Consider the following 20,106-nt stretch of genomic DNA (forward strand, 5'->3'; position numbering starts at 1 on the left):
GCCTTGTAGCCTTAGGGAGTTGTAAATACATTACCATTTTTCAAACAGAAAAACTGGTATAAAATGTAGTCAGCCCACTTGTAGGTAAATATATTTCATATATACCTACATATAGTATATATATATCATATATATATGAGATATAATTCACATACCATAAAATTCCCACTTTTAAAGTATGTAATTCAGTGTTTTTTGGTATATTCACAGGATTGTGCAGCTATCACAATTAACTAATTTTAGAGCATTTTTATCACACTGAAAAGAAACCTTGTATCCATTAGCAGTCATTCTCTGTTATTTCCTCTCCCCAACCCTTGGCAACCATTTGTCTACTTTCTGTCTCTGTGGGTTTGCCTATTTGGGCATTTTATGTAAATGGGATTTCACTGTATTTGGCCTTTTGTATCTGGCTTCTTTCTCTTAGCATAATGCTTTCAAGGTTCATCCATATTGCACCATGTATTGGTACTTCATTCCTTTTTATAGCCAAATAATATTTTAACATATGGAGATACCACGTTTTATTTATCCATTTGGGTTGTTTCTACTTTTTGACGATTACAAATAATGCTGTCATGAATATTCATGTACAAGTTTACAAGTGTTTGAGTGGATGTAAGTTTTCATTTCTTTTTGGTGTGTACCCACGAGTGGAATTGCTGGGTCATGTAGTAACTCTTTAATGTTTAAAGAACCGCCAAACTTTTCCAACATGACTATGTCCCATTTTACAATCCATCAGTGATGTAATGAGCACTCTAATTTCTCTGCATCATCACCAACACTCGTTGTTGTGTGTCTTTTTTATTTTGACCATTCTAGTGGGTATGAAGTAGTATCTCAGTGTGCTTTTTTTGATTTGCATTTCCTTAGTGATTAATGATATTGAACATCTTTTCATGTGTTTATTGACCATTTGTATATCTCCTTTAGAGAAACGTTTATTCAAATCATTTGTCCCCTTTTAATTGGGTTATCTTTTTACTGTTGAGTTGCAAGAGATCTTATATATTCTGGATACTAGACTCTTATCAGATATGTGATCTGCAAATATATTCTCCCATTCTGTGGGCTGTCTTTTCACTTTCTGGATAGTGTTCTTGGAAGTACGAAAGTTTTTATGGATGAAGTCTAATTTATCTGTGTTTTCCTTAGTTGTTGGTATTTTGATGTCATATCTAAGAATATTTTGCAGTCCAAGGTCACAAAGATTTATGCCTATGATTTCTTCTAAGAGTTTTATTATTTTACCTCTTATAATTAATTGTATGATCAATTTTGAGTTTTTTAAATATATATATGTATGAAGTAGGAGTCCAATTTATTCTTTTACTCTTACAAGTTGATATCCAGTTGTTTACACACCATTTATTGAAAAAGTTATTTCTCCATCAAATAGTCTTGGCATCCTTCTTGAAAATCAGTCGATGATAAATGTAAGGGTTTATTTCTGGACTCTCAATTCTATTCTAATGATCTATACATCTACCCTTATGCATGCACTGCACTGTCTTGATTACTGTTGCTTTGTAGTAAGTTTTGAAATCACAATATATGAATCTTCCAACTTTGCTCTTTTTAAGATTGTTTTGGCTATCCTGGGTCTCTTGCATATTCATATAAATTTTAGAATAAGCTTACCAACTTCTGCAAAAGAGAGCTGGGATTTAGACTGGGATTGTATTGAATCTGTGGATAAACTGGGGGAGTATTTCCATCTAACAATATTAATCCTTCCAATTCATGAATGTCTTTCCATGTATTTAGGTATTCTCTAATTTCTTTTAATGGTGTTTTACTGTTTTCAGTGTACAAGACATGCACTTTTTTGTTAAATTTATTCCCAAGTATTTTATTATTTTTATGCTTATTGTAAATGAAGTTGTTTTCTTAATTTCATTTTCTGATTGTTTATCACTAGTGTATAGAAATACAATTGAGTTCTGTATATGAACTTGTATCCTATAACATTGTTGAACACATTTATTAGTCCTAATAGTTTCTTTTTTTAATTGATGGATTCCTTAGAATTTTCTACATACAAGATTATGTCATCTGTGAATACAGTTTTGCTTGATCCTTTCCAATCTAGGTACATTTCATTTCTTTTTCTTTCTCAATTGCCCTGGCTAGAATCTCCAATGAAATGGAAGTAGTAGGATTGGATATCTATCTTTCTCTTGCTCCTGATCCTATTGGTAAAACATTTAGTCTTCCACCATTACATATGATGCTAGCTGTGATTTTTCATTTGTTTTCTTTTGTAGATGGCTTTCATCAGATGGAGGAAATTCCCTTCTATTACTAGTTTTGTGAATGCTTTGTCAGGAAATGCTGCTGGATTTTGTCAATGCTTTTTCCCTGTCTTTGGAGATGATGATATGGGTTTTGTGCTTTATTCATTAATATGGTATATTATATTAATTGATTTGTAAATGTTAAACCAACCTTGCATTCCTGGGATAAATCCCATTTGGTCATGGTATATAATCCTTTTTATATGTTGCTAGATTTGGTTAGTATTTTGTTAAAGATTTTTGCATCTATATTCATAAGAAACGTTGGTGTGTAGTTTTCTTTTCTTGTGATGTCTTTGTCTGGTTTTGGCATTAGGGCAATAATGACCTCATTAGAATAAGTTGGAAAGTTTTCTCCCTGTTTTATTTTTTGGAATATTTTGTGAACTATTGGTGTTGATTCTTCTTTAAATGTTTGCTAGAATTCAGCAGTGCTTGATCTTTTCTTTGTGGGAAAGTGTGTGTGTGTGTGTGTGTGTGTGTGTGTGTGTGTGTGTGTGTGTGTGACTAATTTAATCTCTACTTATAAGTTTATTCAGATTTTCTGTTTTTTTCTTGAGTCATTTTTGATAGTTTGCGTCTTTCTAGGAATTTTTCCATTTAATCTAGATTAGATAGCTTATTTGCATAAGTTGTTCATGCCATATGTACTTTTGTTTTAAGGTATTATGAAAAAAAGAATGTTATACTATCTTCATAGAAAATACTACTATGAAGGCTTCTGCAAGACACAGCTATGCGGTTCTAGAGTATAGGCCCTCTGATAATAATAACTATTATAGACTGCTTACTGCTTGCTTGATATTTTGCTAAATATTCAACATATGCAGGTTTGTGTATCACAGCAACCCTTTGAGGTAGGTTCTGTGTTATTCTGGAACCAGAGGCATACACTGGTTATGCAACTGGTATGTGATAGAGCTGGTAATTGCACCCAAGTAGCCTGGACACTTGGAGAAGATCCATTGGTAGGGGGTACTTACTCTCATCCTCTCTAAGCCTTATCTTGGGATACAAAGAATTTTGAGGCTGCCTCTTTATAAAGAATGTTAGGAGGTCCTGAGGATGAAAAGTTAATTGGAGAGATGTCAGGACTCTTGCAGCTTCAGGAGAGCTCCAGGGACTATGTAACTTTAGGAGATATTGCAGGGGCAGAGAGTAGGACAGGAAAACATTTTGAATTTTCCCGAATTATTCCCTAGAGGCTGCTTCAAACTTAGATCTGGGAGTGTGCTAGGAGCTTGGACTGGGGATACAACACAGAGTGTTTTGCAGCTTGACCCAGGGAAGCAGGTGGTAGAAAGGTGCCAGTATAGTTTCTTCAACCTCCACAGCAAGAGGACAAGCCTGCATGCCCTTGTCTTTGGAAACAGCCCATAGGACCTAGAACCTTCTAGAGCAGTACTCATGTGTTTGTATCATTAATGCATTTGCAGGACTCTCAGACACTTAGATTAATTCTACCAGGTGTGGAAACATCCCATAGTGCTGGAAAATTGATTGCTCTGCTGTTCTAAGAATATCCTACTATTTAGGGGCAGAGGGCCTGAATTCAAGTCTTAGCTGTGCCTTTTACTGGTGGTGTGACCTCAGTCATATTACTTTCCCTGTCTAAATCTTAGATTTGTCATCTGCAAAATGAGAAAGAAAAATACATCCATCTCATAAATCATTCTGAGAACCAAATTAAATTCATGTATGGAAAAACTGCTTTGTAAACTGTTAAACTCCACAAAGTTTCACTAATGGCTACTTTTTCCCATATGGAAAAAGCCACTAAATGAATAATCCTTTGCATGAGTGTCCATTTATGTCAGCCTGCTGAGGTCATACAGTGTGGCTTTGAAGTGTAGAAGGTGTGACTGTCAGGTTTTAAAAAGGAAGCAGAGAGACTGTATTTCTCCTGCTTCTACAATGTAGCAAGTGCAGCTGCAAAGGTAGTGATTTCATAGAGTCTGCAGCACCTCACTAGGGCAGAAACAGTCAAAATAAGGACAACAGAGAAGCCAGACCCAGGAAAATTGAAAAAAGAGAAATAAAAACAGACCTGAAGGGCATAACAGCACCTTCATTTAGAAAAAGCATTATTAACATAAGTAGGTTCTTATGTTTCTCTTGTGGTCTTTCTAGTAAATTCCATCTGCTATTACCTGATCACTTTTATCCTAAACATATGACTGGTGGTGGGGGTGGGAAGAAGCTCTCAAGTTTTTAGCGTGGTACTTCATGAAAACTGGTAATGATAACGTTCCCTAAGATAACATCGTATCTATCACATGCTATAAGGAAATTTTCAGTGTTTGGAGAAAGTTTCAATCAGTTTTGAAAAGAAAGTGTTTAGGGTTGTGGAAAGCCTGTGGGCATCGGAGTTGGCAGATGTGGGTTTGGTTCCTGGCTCCATCCTTCTAGCTAGGTCCTTGGGGAAGTTGTTTACCTCAAATTTTCTCATCTATAAACTGGAGATAATAAAATACCTTTCCAGTAGGGTTGTGGTGAGGACTAAGTAAATAGCAGTAAATCTTAGTTGCTTTCTTTCCCCTCCTTCTTTCTCATTTAGTTTTTCATATCTCAAGACCAACATTGCCAGTCAGGAAACATTTCCAAACAAGTCCTTCCACCTCATCTCAAATGTGCTCTGAATGGTCTGACTTTTCTCTGTTACGGAGCGTTCGAATTCTGAGAGCTACTGTAACGGTGGTCAAATGTCATCTAATTGGTCTGTTGACTCCTTTGTGGGATTCTGAATCCCTCTGAGCCCCTTGGGCAAGGTCTTGCAAATTTGGGCTATGATCTGGAAGATTTAGTGGTCACAACAGTTCTAAGCATATGAACATGGTTAAATACTCAGCAGACACAGACCACTGTATCAATCGGGGTCCCTGAAGGAACGGATGCCATGCTCAAAGGCCTAATCAAAGAAAATGTAACAGAGGGACTAGTTCCAGAGTTGTGGGCTCTGGAATCAGGGCCTAGCCACAGCAAGGAGTCATTCCAACCTGTGGGTCTGGAGGGGCAGGGGGAAAACCCTACTGGGGAGGGTGGTAGCTGTAAGAGAGGGGCTGCCTGCCTTACGTACGTACAGACACACAGCCAATGCCACACAAGGCCCAGCAGGCAGATCAAGGAGTGGACACATGACCTTTACCCTTCACCCCTCCATTTGAGGAAATTTGGGGGCAGTTGGTAGAGGACAGCCTCCTAGGGCATAGAGCAGGGCAGAGAGGAGCAGAGAATGATCTGGACGGGCAAAGGAAGATCATCCAGCAGAACTGTACTGTCGCTGAGGGAGGGGCATTGAGATTGGCTGTGACATTGTGCAGACTTACCCTGGTCTCTGAAACTATCGGGCAAGGGCATTACACACAAACACAACCCTTTATTCCATCTTTTTAAAAAAATCCTTTTGCATGTCTAGAAAGGAAAAGATAGAGTACTTCACAGGTTTAGTTTCAAGAAGTCCTACCTACTGTTTGCTGTGTAATCTTGGGCACAACTCTGGCAATACATACTTCAGATATGGCACCTGTTCACAAGATCCTGTTGAGGATTTATGAAAATGGGTTTCTGCTTCTGGCGATGTTTGCAATTCTTTATTTCCCTTCTGTAGGTAGAATGAGAAGTTGCTCTTGTGGGGCGATATGAGGCATGCAAAAGTCACCCCAGGTCACGTCAGCCTCTCTATGTGTCAGCCCACATTGCTCACTTCCTGGGGCTTCTGTGGTGAAGCTGCCATGCAAATGCAGATGTTCCCTGGGATTACAGAAACGCCCCCATTAGCCTGATGTCTATATCAAGTTGGCCAGGGCAGCATCCTTGGAAAGAGGTGGAGTTAGTGAGAGACCATTAGAAGGTATGATAGATCCAAGAGAAGCAGCCGATGGAACCTGGAGATGTTTGGTCAGCCCAAGAGAAGACTGGCAAGTATCAGGCATTAGGGGGTCACCTGCAGGTGTTTGAAACTCTGCCAGATTAAAGAAGATTACATGTCTTCAGGATGGTCCCTAGGATGGGATGAGCCCAGTGACTGCAAGTTATAGGGAGATGGGTTTTAGTTTCCTGTGACAGGAATAAATGATGAGAGTGATGGTGAAAGGCAAGTGGCCTTAGAAGGTCATTACGTGCGTCTGTGTGGAGCAGTTTAATGCAAGGGTCAGAACTCAAGAAGCTGTGACCGAGAGCAGACCCAGGACACAGAGCATGAGGACTGAGTGAGGCGGTGCCCAGGCTCTGAACAGAAGTCATGAGAGAGCAACCCGTGGAGGAGAAATGAGGCCCGGGAACGGCTGCGGCAGATCAGCCATGGGCGTGAGGTGCTGGGCTCATTTCTGGGATGGAATTTACCTGGGATGGAATTTCTCAGGCTGCTTCCAGGGGCCCGGGCCAGGCCTCGTGTTCCTGAGCATTGTAATGACAGTGCCCACAGCAAGTTTACCATCACTGCAGGTCTCTGACTGCACCCAGATGGTGAGTTCCTCGGGATGTTGCTGAATAGACTCAAGCATCAGATGTGTGGTTGAACAAGATTACCTTGACCATTCCATTTGATGAGGCTGAGGGTAAGCTATGATTGGGTCAGGGACTAGAGACATGGAGCGTGGGCTCCGAACTGAGATAGGGGCGCATCTGCTCAACCAGCGATCATGAGCAATGGGCTAGGCGGGCACCAGAGTAGGGGGAAAATATGCTAAGAATAATAGCCTAATTCCACTTTCCTAAATCCTGACTCCTACAGGTAAAATGAGTCACTCTCTCTTCCTTGAAACTCCATCTCACTTTTCACACAGACATGTAATTATCGGCCTGTGTCTGCCTCCCTTGAAGGCTGTATAACAGTAGTTGACATTTATTGAGGGCTTATCATGTGCTAAATGCTTTACAGGAAGCTTCTCATTCAATCTTCACAACAAACCTATGAGGTGGTTATTATTATTACTATTCTTATTTTGCAGATTAGGGAACTGAAGCTCAGAGAAATTAAGCAGCAGGTCCAAGAACACACACATCTTCATGGTAAAAAAGCAGAGTCATGGGGTAGGGATCAAACTCAATTCTGTATTATTCCAGAGCCCATGTTCTTGATTACCATGTTATCTCTTGGAGACTATATATTTTTTTCATCTAGGTCTCCCCAGCAGCACCCAGTATGGTTCCAGGCAAGATAGGACTCCAATAAAACTTGTATTTGATAGATAAGTGGACTACCTGGGCCCCAATGTGTACCTGCCACACTTTGCGATTGCATACTCTAACAGATACGCATGCAGACTTACTGGATCCTGTTGCATGCTGGGGAAACAATGTAGAGACAGAGCGATGGAGAAGGAAATGCTCCCTGGAGAAATTAGCTCAGGCAATTAAGAGTTTGCTGAGTAGTTCTGAAATTATAGCTTGTGTTTGATATATGGAAACAAATAAAAAAAATTAGGGCCTCAATATTTTTGCCACATAAACACAACAAGTTTATACATGAATAAAAATTAATGTCTCTGCCAATGAATGATACTGAAATGCCATGCAATTCTTGCTTGTTATTTTAGTCACCAGAAAATAAGCCATATTTACATGATTATGGAACCATATGCTTTTCAGAAGTTTTAGATTCAGATTTCATGTTAGTAATAAGAGTTGGCACTGACATACCACTTACCATGTGCCAGGCACTGTTCTAAATTGTTTACATGTGTTAACTCCTTTAATCCTCACAATCTAATAATCTTTGTAAGTACTATTATTATAAGATATAATGAAATGGAGGCACAGAGAGGTTAAGTGACTTATCCAAAGTCACACAGCTAATTACTGAAAGAACCAAGATTTGACTCTAGATGCTGGTAAAGACTACACAGTACTACAGAGCTATGGTTTATTGATTATTCACTACATGCCTCATTCAATCTTTACACAACCTGTGTGAAAAAGAACTTTTTGTCCATTTCATAAATGAAAAAACTAAAATTCAAAGTGGCTTAGAAATTTTTCCAACATGGAACAGGCAGTGAACTGCAAAGGGCAAGGTTCTAAGGACTGTCATAGCCCCCTTGCCAACACTGCATGCTGCTGGGTACGTTTCTCTTACCTTGCACTAGGTTTTTGATTTATTTTGTATGCCACCAATTGATGTTCATGATAAAACACAAAACACAGATGCACACAAAAATGCATAATCTCATTGCCAACCTGTAAGCACTATTAATCTGGTAATGCCTTGGCATATAGCCTTCAAGATTTCTTATATAATATAAAATCGCAACTTGATAAAGCATTTGTCAGTTATTAAAATTTTCTTGACCAACTTTCAATGAATAAACTAACTATTTACATTTAACAAAATGTAAATGTACATAAACAAAACCCAAAACAAATCTAGCCTATTGAGAAATAAAAATTATATCTGATGCACTTTCCAATCCAACAAAAATGTTCTTTTACACTAAATCCAAAATATGGCATTTAATAGTCAAAGTGATAAAAAAAAAAAGTGGTTGAGATCCTAAGTTTGATTGTATGGAATTGAAAAGCCTTCAATGTCTTGTTTGAAAGGTAAATCAGTGTCTGTTCTGACAGGAGAAAAGTAATTATTACTAAAATTATAGCTAATATGTATTGTGTATTCACTATATACCAGAAATCCTTCTATGCACTATATGTGTATGTATGTGTGTGTATCTATACACTCATTTAATCCTCAAAAAAGGCCTATAAAGTATTATTATCTCCATTTATAGATGAGGAAACATGCACAGAGAAGTTAAGTTACTTCCCCAAGGTCACACAGCCATGGTTTGAAACCAGGCAGTGTGACCTCAAGCTGCAGGTACAGTGGTAACTGAAGGGGCTGACCCCAAGCCCAGTCTTTAGACTGTCATATTTCTAGCCTGTGTTAGCTACCCCTCACCCCTAGGACAACAGTCTTGCTATGTGGGGAAGTCTAAACATTTATTTATGCACGAGCTAGGCTGTGTTGTTTCGGTTATGAGACAGTCAGCATCTGTTCTGTGTTAGCCTCTGTCCTGGTCCTGGGATGCCTTTAATCCTCACAATAGCCCCAAAGTGAGTTACTATAATCCTCACATTTCACCTGGTGACAGCAGAGCAGAGAAGTTAACTGCTCAATGTCCATCTCTACAGCCTGGAATTCTTCAGGCTTCTCTGTGCTCTTAGAATAAATCCTACTTTGGGATGCTTGGAGGCCTGCCTGCTTCTTCCTCTTACTCTGGGCCCCTGTCCCTCCAGAATGCCAAGCTCTTTGCTTCTGTGGTCCCCTCTAGGACAACAGTCTTGCTTACTCTTCAAAGGGCTCTGTGCATTCTTCAGTCCTCAACTCAGCACACGTGCCTGACCTCCTGCAACAAGCTGTCTCGCGTCTGCCTTTCTCCGTCAATGCGCTTTCTAAAGCAGGCAGTTGCTTTTCTTGATACTTCCTTGGTTTGCATGCTTCTATTTTTGCTTATTTTGCATTTTCTCTCTTTGCCTGGTAAGGTGAGCTCCATCAGATTAGGGGCCTCCTCGAGAAGCAGACACCTAACTTGGTGCCTGGCCCTGGTAGGTCCTCTGGAGACTTTTGCTAGAACACTGACAAGTCTTCTCGAGGAGACAGAGGAAATGGGAGAAGGCAGTGGCTCTTCCAGCCACCTTGAGAGCACTAACTCTGCACTGTGCTTGGGCCACTGATGCTTGTGCTCTGAGGGTTGCACCCAACTACCAGGCCTGGGCAGGAATCTGAAGTCGGTGGCCGAGTGAAGACAAAGGCAGCCATCTGATGTCTGGGAAGGCCAGATGTTCTTGGCACTGTCTCGTTGTCACCTTTGGGACCATGACGCTGGTCCCTGGCAGGGGAGCCTCCCTTGCACTTTGAAGACTTCTGATGACTGCCTTGGGGTGTGCCTTCAGTGGCTCTTTTTTGCACTGTTTAATTTGGCTCCTGGTGGCCTCATTTTTTAAGGGACTCTCGGAAGGCTGGTTTTGTTGTTTTGCTTTCTTTTCTTACCTTAGCTGACCAACTCACCTGTTTCAGAGGACATCTAGACCTCCAGGCTGATACTGAGCAAATTCTCTCCTTCTGAGAAGTCTGCTGGGGCAGGAGGCGCTGTGGAGAGGGGAGGCTCTCTCTTGTGCCACTTTTCTTGGAGCTGCCTTTGAGTACTATTAGCAGGAGAGGGACTGCAGGAATGACTTGGGATGTGAACACTGGTTTGAGTAGGCAAGCTTAAGAATCAATGAGCTTTGGCTTCAGGGGGCATGCTGGCCAATGCTGAGCCCAGTTCCTGCCAACGTTGACTGGGAACTATTGGTTTCAAATGAGAGATGGGAGTGTTAATCTCACCATGTGTGGGATGTGCCCTGTGGGGCTGTGTTTTGTAAAGCAGTGAAGTTAAGGCTTGCCCAGAAAAATAACATGTTTTCCTTGCTTGGTGCTTGAGCTGTTTGCCCAGTGACTGGCTGATTGGCAGTTTGGGAGGAAAGGAGACATTGGTTAACTTGGGTGTCCGGAGGATTTTTTTGTGTGTTTGTATAAGGGTTGTTTCTGTTTCTTTGGAAACAGTAGAGGACAGATGAGGAAATAGTGATGATACTACTACTAACGACTTTTGTTCAAGGTCCTTGAAGCATCTTACAAACATTAACTTCATGCCACTATTTAAATAATCCCATCATTTGGGAATACCAGAAGTCCTTTGATGTCAGTATTGCAAAGGTAGATAGGAAAACTGAGGGCTTTGGAAATAACTGGGAATTTTGCCATCTTAACTTGCCATATTGTTTAACTGCTTTACCCTCCTGTGTTGCCTACAGAGGCACTTAGCAGAGAAGATAAATCAAAGTTGTATCTAATCAAGGCTTTCTTTCAGCCTTGATGGAAAATGCTTTTCTGAGATTAAAAATGCTTGACACATAAGATGTACGTGGAAGACATGTTTCCATTAAATAAAATTTTCACTACTCCTAAGCATTAAAAAACTCAAAATCTGTTAGGCTTTCCACATGTGTAGACCTTTCTGCATTGGGAGGTGATCTGCTTTTAGGGACAGAGGTCTCAGACTATCTTTAACTCCCCAGTGCCCTACGTTAGGAACTGTTGCAATTACTGAGATGTCTTCACTTTCTCAAGAGGTTGAAATGACTAGATCATTGATTATGCTATGACTTACTTTTTTCACAGCTAGCTAACTCTTCATGCCATATCCAGAAGTGTTTTTTTTTATTAAATATCACATGGGATATTTTGGGAATAAAAAGGAGAGGAAGGAAAAAATACGGAAGAGCAAGAATAAGAATAGACATTATTGATGATATACAGAATAAGCATTTTTGATGATATATGAATTTATAGTTTGCTAAAGAAAATGCAATAACAAAAGGAAGATTCGATTTCTTTTTGATAGCCCAGGTGGAGAGGGGATGTAAAGAAAATGTCAGAATCTGAATTAGTCTTGTTGCTAATGCCTCCAGGTAGACCTAAAGCACCTGCTGATAGGAAAGTGCTGTATTTCTCAGCTTACCCCAGTGCCTTCTAAACTCCAACCTTCTCCTACCTTCAGCATGACTGGAGTTGGGATGGCATGGACAGGAGAACCAGGCACAGATGAGGGCATGGACTTGCCAGCAAAGCTCTTTACCTGCATTTCTGTGGTTAGGAGCAGTCTCCAGGAAGGTAAACAGACATGTGTGCCTCCGGCTCTGGCCTTTCCATGCCTAGGGCGAGGTGTCCTCTGCTCCCTGGCTTGCTTAGACAGCAATGGCTGAATTTTTTCCCAGGCTCAAGTGACCTATTAAACCCACTTGTAGGCTGGCGGTTATTTAACTTTTATAACAACTGTGAAAAGTAGGTGTTATTGTCATTGTTCTAAAAGAGCTCAAGAGCCGTGGAATGAAAAACAAAAAAAACCTTTCCAAGCTCATCGGTTGGATGTTACGTAGCAGAGCCAGCATCTGAACACAGGCCAGACCCCAAAGTCTTTCTTGATATAATGTCTCAATTAGAAGACAAAATAATTCTACTTAGGATCCTTCAAGTAAAAAGCTGGTAGATAAGGATTTGCTTGATAATTGCTGGATTATCAGAGAATTGTAGAAGGTAATCATCTCTTTAAAGATGATTCCCTCCAATATCCGGAATCTTCAGTGTCTCTACACTTGCCACCAAGCGTAGACACAACTCTTTCTGTCATCCAGCACCTCGGCAACTCCATGTGCGACAAGGTGACTGTATAATAAAAACGGTAAGCAACATTTCATAACACTTTACTGTTTATGAAGTGCTTTGCCAAATATTATTCCATTCAATCTTCCCAGTATCCCTGTGAGTCAGATAATGCCAACATTGTCTATAGTCTCTTTTTATAGTGAAAAGACTAATGTTCAGAGAAGTTAAGTAACTTGCCCAAGATCACACAACTAGTGAGCAAGGGAGCTGGGATTTAGTTGTTGATTTTCTAACATAAAATCTGGTCCCCTCGCCACAATTTCTGGGTTTTCCACACATAACGCAGTCTTCCTTATCAGGATTAAAAGGAAAGTAAGGCTTAAATTAAAACAAACAAAAACTTACTTCTAACACACTTCAAAGATTGCTCCAGGGTGTGTGTGCATGTGTGTATCTGTGGGTACCTTGAGTTGGCATCTTATTATGAGAAATATTTAGCTATGAAAGGAGATTATGTGGTAGTTAAGGAACAGCCTTGCTTTCTTGTGGCCTCTGAACTCTCATGGCACTTTGCTAAAACTACTTCCGAGCTTTCTACGTCTATCTTCCACCATAGACATCTGGACACATCTCACCTCCCTAGTGGATGGGCAGTTCTCAGAGGGCAGGGGCTCTTTTTGCTGAGGCTTCTTGCTCCTAGCATGCAGCCTCATGCATGGTAGGTGCTCTGTGTCTATGTGAGGAAAACATGAATGAATGAGACCAGTGTCCTCGGTTTCTGATCCTACCCCCATGCATGCCAAGGTTGAGTCGCATTTGAGCAAGTTCCCTGGGACAGGTAATCAATCACTGTCCACAGGCCACTTTCCCTGAAGCAGCCTGTGAACAATGCTCCATGAAGAGCCTCTGAGTTCCCTGATTGAGCAACCACAATTTACCCGTGTGGATTTGGGGACTAGGCTCTTCCCGCTGATTCAGCCTTTCAACAGCAATGTCTGGTAGGCCTCCCTCCAACAGCCCTGCTGGGCTCTGCAAGCACCCCTTCCCCCTTTTTCTTTCCCTCTCGGAAGGATTCGGGTTCAGGGTATTCCCCAGGGTCTGACCTACACCCCCTGAGCAAAGAGACCGCATTCATGCTTACGGTGGGTTCCTAGGTTTTGGAGAGCAGGGGCATTTAAAAAATCCTCTTTCCCTTTTCATGCCGATGTGGAGTGTTGACTTAAAAATGGTGCTGTTGTTCGGGGACCGGAGCCCTGGGGGATAAAAGGAGCGGCGGGGTGAGGGGGTGGTGGGGGGACCATGTCTGTTTGTTAATGGCTCGGACCTTTTGATGAATTGGAGTCTGGTACAGTGTTAACCTCTCGTGGGTGGTGGGTTCAAGGAAAAGGCCTTTTCTTTCCATGTCCTTTTTCCAGGGTGTTTGAGTGTGTTTGTAGGCCTTAGTAAGTGACTCTTTTGTTTCATAGGAAGTCGAGAAAGACATTAAGGACTTTTCTAGTCCATGGAAATAATCTAGCAATCCCCCCAAACACAGCTTATTTCTGCACTCAGAAAATACAAATGTAATGGTCCTTAACTGTGGTGAACACTTGTGCAGAGAGGTGGGCCTGGATCTCCACGTTCTGCCTCCTGTGAGATCAGCATCCTCCTCGTGTCCCATCAGGAACTAGACATATGTTTTGAGTCTTGAGCTGCTTTTTGGAAGTGATATAATCTCTGTAGAGTGTACGAAAAAAAACCCCATATATATATATATATATATATATATATATATAAACTTCTCAATAAGAAAACTTAAGTCAAAAGAGAAAAAATATATATGCATATGTATTTTTTTTCTTTTGGTTTATTAAGTTTTCTTACTGAGAAGTTGGTTAGGAGGCAGATGCTCTCCTGATAAATTCCACGAGCTGATGTTACCAGCAATGTTAAAACAGAACTTAGAGGCTTGTAGTGTTTTCTACTTAGGTTTAAAATAAATAAATAGAAAAGAAAGTCAAACGTGCTGTCTGTGATGCAGCTTTCCTCTCAGTAATGATATAAAACAAACGAGGCAATTATCACAAGTGAAAAGGTATCCAAGCAGGAACTGTATTCCAACCTTGGGCCAATGCTTACTTCTGCTACTGCTGAGTCAACACTACTCACAATGGGTGGTGAGTTATCTGGACAGTGGGATCCATAGGTGGTCAAACCAGATAATTTAAAATAATTTATCTTTAAAAAAATCTACTCTAGTTTATACCAGCTTAATTGTCTGTCTCCTCTATGGATTAAACCAGCCAAGTATACGCTTATGCTTAGTTAACATGTTGGCAACAGACCCCAGCCCTCCCTTACTCTGAGAAGGGATGATAATTTTACGTACTTTTTTGAATATTCATAAAGTTTTAATTGGCATTGCATGTGACCTTGTCCGAAGTTAACTTTGCTGGAGGTTTTCAGAGCTCTCTGAAAAGTTGAAAGAGGTGGGTATGCATCAGTCCCTTACTTTCATTTCCTCTCCAGTATGCTGCCTTTGTTTTCATTGTCTCACTCTTTCTATTGTCTTATGCTTATCTGCCTTTTACCTTAAACCAGGTGGTGTGGGCCAGCGGGTATTGAGTGCTCATACTATTATTACTCTTGCAAAAGCTGCACAATCAGTTGTTGGGTCGGGAGACTATGGTGTTGCACAGGACCGCCTGTTCTACACAATGCAGAATATTCCATGTCCCTGTCCCCCACCAGCTAAATGCCTGTGATGAGCCCCCCCAGTAACAGTAGCAACTAAAAATTGGCTTCATGCATTTCCAAATCCCCTACTGGGCTGTGCAAGGAAATGATAACCTTCTCTAGGAAGGCAGATGAAAATATGCCTTTTGCTAATATTTAGAAAGGGAATCTTGTTAGAATGATGACAGAATCTTCAGATGACGTAAGATTTTTGCCTTAACATGGCCTTTCAATGACCTGCTAGTACTGACAAATGTTCACATGCTTGACATTTGAAGCAGACTGCATTAGGAATCTGAATCAAGTCTTCGGGTGTATTTTTACCCTGTATTCAACTGACACCATGAGATATAGCAGGCTCTGAACACAACTGCTGGCTACTTTAAAATATAAGTTGGGAATGCCCAGCTTTCTTTTGGAGTCAAGGGAAAAAAGCACCCAGTTTGATACGGTCACTCTGAAATGTCTTTTAATAGTAAGTCTGTAATAGTAATGGTAAAATTTAATAGTGAGATGAAATAGTCTCTTACCAGGCCTGCTGAAAGCAGAGATTTCAGTTTTATACACAGTTTCTCATTTTGTGGCTTATATTCATGCACAAAATGAAAAAATCTCATATGTTTTGTTTGTGTATTACTTCAGTCCATATACTGGATGGACCAAACATACATTGTAGCCGGAGATGCAAGATACTTACTTAGAATAAGGATGGAAAGAAACCAGTTCTATCCATTAAAAATCACTTGCATGTATAAAAGAAAACCATGACTAAAAAGTTGTGATATTTCATAATATTTAAAAATATGAATTTTACATAAAAATAGTTTTAAAAATCAAATGCACCCAAAATGCATTTAAAATTACCTGGATACAGAGCAGTCCTATTTGGGAATGTGTTATAATTCTAAAGAGGCAAATTTTACTCCAGTAGGGCAAAAAAAGAGAAGAAAAAACTCCACTGCTGACTTAAAAAAAAAAAAAAATTCTAACATGCAAGATGCTTTTGACTAGTATGAAAAACATACCCAGTTTTGCATTTAATTTCTTTGCTATGTAGTATTTTCTCTCAGGATTTCACGGGGCAATTATTTCAAATTACAATGAAGGACTTTCTGGAAAGGTAAAGATGACGATGCCTACCTAAACCCTGATCACCTCTTGTTCTAAATTTCTTTTTTCCCCCTTTTTATTGGTAATGGGACCAGGAAAAAGGACAAAGGTTTGCCACCTTTCAGCATGTTTTCTGAGGTTGTGTTCAGTTCCATTAGAAACAAGCCAAGTAATTTGGTTACATTCTGTATTTCCTTCAAAACCAGAGAATCTCTGTGCTAGTGTTTTGTTAACCACATACATGTCAAATAAACTTTTCTTAGAGATATGATGTGTTCTGCAAAAAAATGTACTAGATGGGAGCAAGAAGAGGTACAAGGACTGAAATATACATGCTCAGGCACATACATTCAGTGACTTATTCAACACTGCACCTCTAAAGCCTCACACTGGTGCTTCACAAGTGTGCTCTGAACTATTGAACCCATAGATAAGAAAGTTATAAGACAGGATTATGTGAAACAAAAATCGGAATTAGCCAGTAACTTTGAAAAAAGGCCTCATATCTAAAGAAACATATGGAAAACCTAAAAAAAAAAAAAAAAAAAAAAAAAAAGGAAAGAAAAGAAGAAAGAGGAATCTGACATATGAAAACACAATCCCACTGGAATGTTTTTTCATACACAGTATAAACGCCACATAAATAAAACCACAAACCTCTGCAGAAGTACAGGAGAGGACGTGAGCCCCCGGCACTCTCCTCTTAGGGCCTCCCTTGGGAAGTAAGACCCGGGTTAGTTTCCAGAGACAAAAGTTGTTTGGAAATTCTTCCTCCTGGGAACAGTGGGCCTCCTTTGAAGGGAATTTTGGACAGTCCCTAACTAAGCATGATACAGTGCGTGACACAATCCCAAAGAGGTCTCCGATTCAGGTTATAAGATCTTGAGGTTTTGGGATACCGAAGGATAGGGAACATCTTTTAAGGACAGGGATTTTCTTCTGGTTTGAATGGAATAGTAATATTCAACCACAGTGTTATGTGTAAAGTTCAGGCCTTCCCGGGAAGAGTTCTGGCTGTAAAGTGCCCAGGAACACACCCCATTCACACCAAATTCTGGTGAAATTTTCACTTATAAGGTACAGTCCCACTCTTGGTCTTGTTCCATGTGTAAATCTCTGGTTTGAAAACTTTGCAGCATTCAGGCGTTTCAAGCTTGAGGGCTGAAATGTCACTTTTAAAGCAGGGGTTAAAAAGGTCACACAGCTGCAAATAATAATAGCCCAATGAAATTCAGATTCTAACTGCAGCCCACTTCAAGAATAACACTGAAACAGGAAATAAGCCTACTAGATCTTTTTACCAGTAAATCTAGTAAGAACACTACTGATAAAATATGTGTGTATGTGCGTATATAAGAGAGACAGACAGACATAAAGAGACAGACACTCAAAGAGACAGAAGGATATACATACATAGCAAGACAAAGACACATACAGAGAAACAGACGTACAAAGAAAGATACAAAGACACAAAATAATTGATTTTCTTGGACTGAAATTCAAGGGTGTTTAATTTTCTATTTGAAGTTACAATATTCAAGTTTGAATAATAAAGATATATTTAAAATTGAAAGGGTTTACCTTTCTGTTATTTTACAATTAGCTTTTTCCTTAGTTATCTTTCCAAGCAACACATTTTTTAGTATTCCTGTTTTACAATGTTTCACTACAATGGTCCTATTTTACAGATGAGCAAATAAGATAATGAAAGGTACAATATCCCTCCCGAAGAAAGAGAGTTTTAGTCTGAAATCGAATATATAATTCATTTCCAATAGCACACCACGTTTGAGGTGAACCATCCTGCATCCTTGCTTTGAAAGTAGAATCAGGCATCTTAGGATAAAATAAATTTAGAGTGTGTTTTCGTTGAATGTGTGTTGGGTTACTGTTGTGTGTGCTTCCTTACTCTTCTGACCAATACCTTGAGAGCAATATTTGTTTTTTTCTGAAACACAAAGTACAAATTGTCTATGTCCTTAACTAGTTTAATTACTAAACAACCTTCACTCCCAGGAAGAAAGCAGGATTGATCTGGAGTGTCATGCAGTGTGATGGACTCAAGGCGCTCCTGTTTGTCAGCTCTCCTTGGCACTTTAGGAAGGACTGATTTCCTCAGGTCTAGTGAGCTCAACAAGATAGCAAGGTCTGTTTCACGTGCATCCTGCCAAGAAGGCTCTTTCCACACTCATACTAGGGCAATAATGCCGACAAACGTTAACATCACTATTAAAATTCAAGCCTTCCTTTCAGGGCTGATGGGGACATATCAAAATTATTGTTTGTGCTCCTTGAGATTTACAACTTCCGTGCATCTTTGAAGTTCCCATAACTTTGAATATTGATAAGTGTGCATGCCAGACTTTTAGAATAAACCTTTTCATGTCTTACTATCCCAAATCCTGTATCACTGTTTGAATCTTTCTGCTGTTATTGGGGGAAACTTGTGCCATTCCACTAAGATTGGAGTTTAAGGATTCCGATGGTTTAGACTCTTTGCTGATTACAGCAAACCAGGTGATGTTGATTTTTCCCCCCCTCTGGGCTCAGTTGTTACCCTTAAGTTTAAAATAGATATTTATAGTATTTTGTGTAGACTATCCAAGTCTTTAGTAACATTTGCTTTTTGCAGTGTTTGCCTTTCGTGAAATGGCAGTTCCAAGTATATCCCTAACTGGCTGGCAAAGCATTTGAATAGATTGCAACAGCGATTGTGGACAATTTCCCATTTTAGACCAGGAATTTGTGGGGTCAAACACAGAACAATGAAAGAGATTCTTGCTCATCTAGAGGCTGGAGGAATCCAGTGGCAGTGGAGGGTTTGAATTGTAAATCAAGTCTGTCATCTCCTTGTCAACTATGAAAAATCTCAACACACTTTATGTACTGTTAGGATTTGTTATTAGGGTTTTTTATTGTTTTCCAAAAATTCAAAGGGAAACTGGACTCATGAGGCATTTGTTCTAATAAAGCATTGAATCTGAATTTTGGAGAAGAGGAACAAAAATGAGGACTATATAGAAATTATTAAATGGTGACAGAGTGTCTCCCACAATTATGACTGTGTCTAACCAAAGTTATGGTATCACTCAGTGTTTTTCAAAGAGTGCTCCACAGGGGTCATATGTGGCTCACACATGGTTAAAAGACTGGACTTTAGTGGTTTCAAGGTCTATGGCAATGTTAACAGACTGAATTTATAATGAATTAATACATTTGCATGTGAAATTTAATAAAAACTAGTGTCATCTCATTGTTTCCACCAAAAGCAACTTTGACTTTTTTTTCCATTAAATCGGGAGAGATTTATTCTCTGGTCATAACTGGGTAGAGTGAGTGGCCCACACAACCTCTTGTTCCACTGAAAATTTGATTCTGGGCAAAAAGTGTTTGAAAACCACTGTCTCAGGAGTAGAGAATGGGCAACCTGTTTGGGGTGGTTTGTTGTGATGATTCAGGATTCATTACCCATTCCACAAATATTTATTGAATGCCTGCTATGTAAACTCTATGCAGTGGAACCTGGGGTATGGTGATTGCCAACCAAAATTTGGTTCATTAAAAAACCCCAGCCAGTAAAACAACTGAATGGGAAATGAGAGGATGAAGCCTGACTTCTGAGGACCAAATGTGGAACAACCTGGCTAAGATCATGTCTGAGTAATTTGCCCCCACCTGATGGATGATAAAAGAATCTATGCAGGGATTTAGTAAGAGTCCGTTTGAAAGAATAATTATTACAATATGGGCTAGAAAAGAACCATAATGACAGACCATAAAAATAAACCATGGCTCTTTGACTAATGCATCAGACCAGATCATACTAGTTGATAAAAA

At 39.8% G+C, this 20,106-nt stretch overlaps 1 protein-coding gene across 4 annotated transcripts in view; it reads left to right on the forward strand.

Moving 5' to 3' along the window:
- The window catches only part of CREB5 (cAMP responsive element binding protein 5), a 388,746-nt gene that overhangs the window by 46,973 nt on the left and 321,667 nt on the right, over window positions 1-20,106 (forward strand). The gene's annotated exons all lie outside the window — the stretch shown is intronic.

Source organism: Cynocephalus volans, chromosome 6, assembly GCF_027409185.1.
Source record: "Cynocephalus volans isolate mCynVol1 chromosome 6, mCynVol1.pri, whole genome shotgun sequence".
Taxonomy (NCBI): domain Eukaryota; kingdom Metazoa; phylum Chordata; class Mammalia; order Dermoptera; family Cynocephalidae; genus Cynocephalus; species Cynocephalus volans.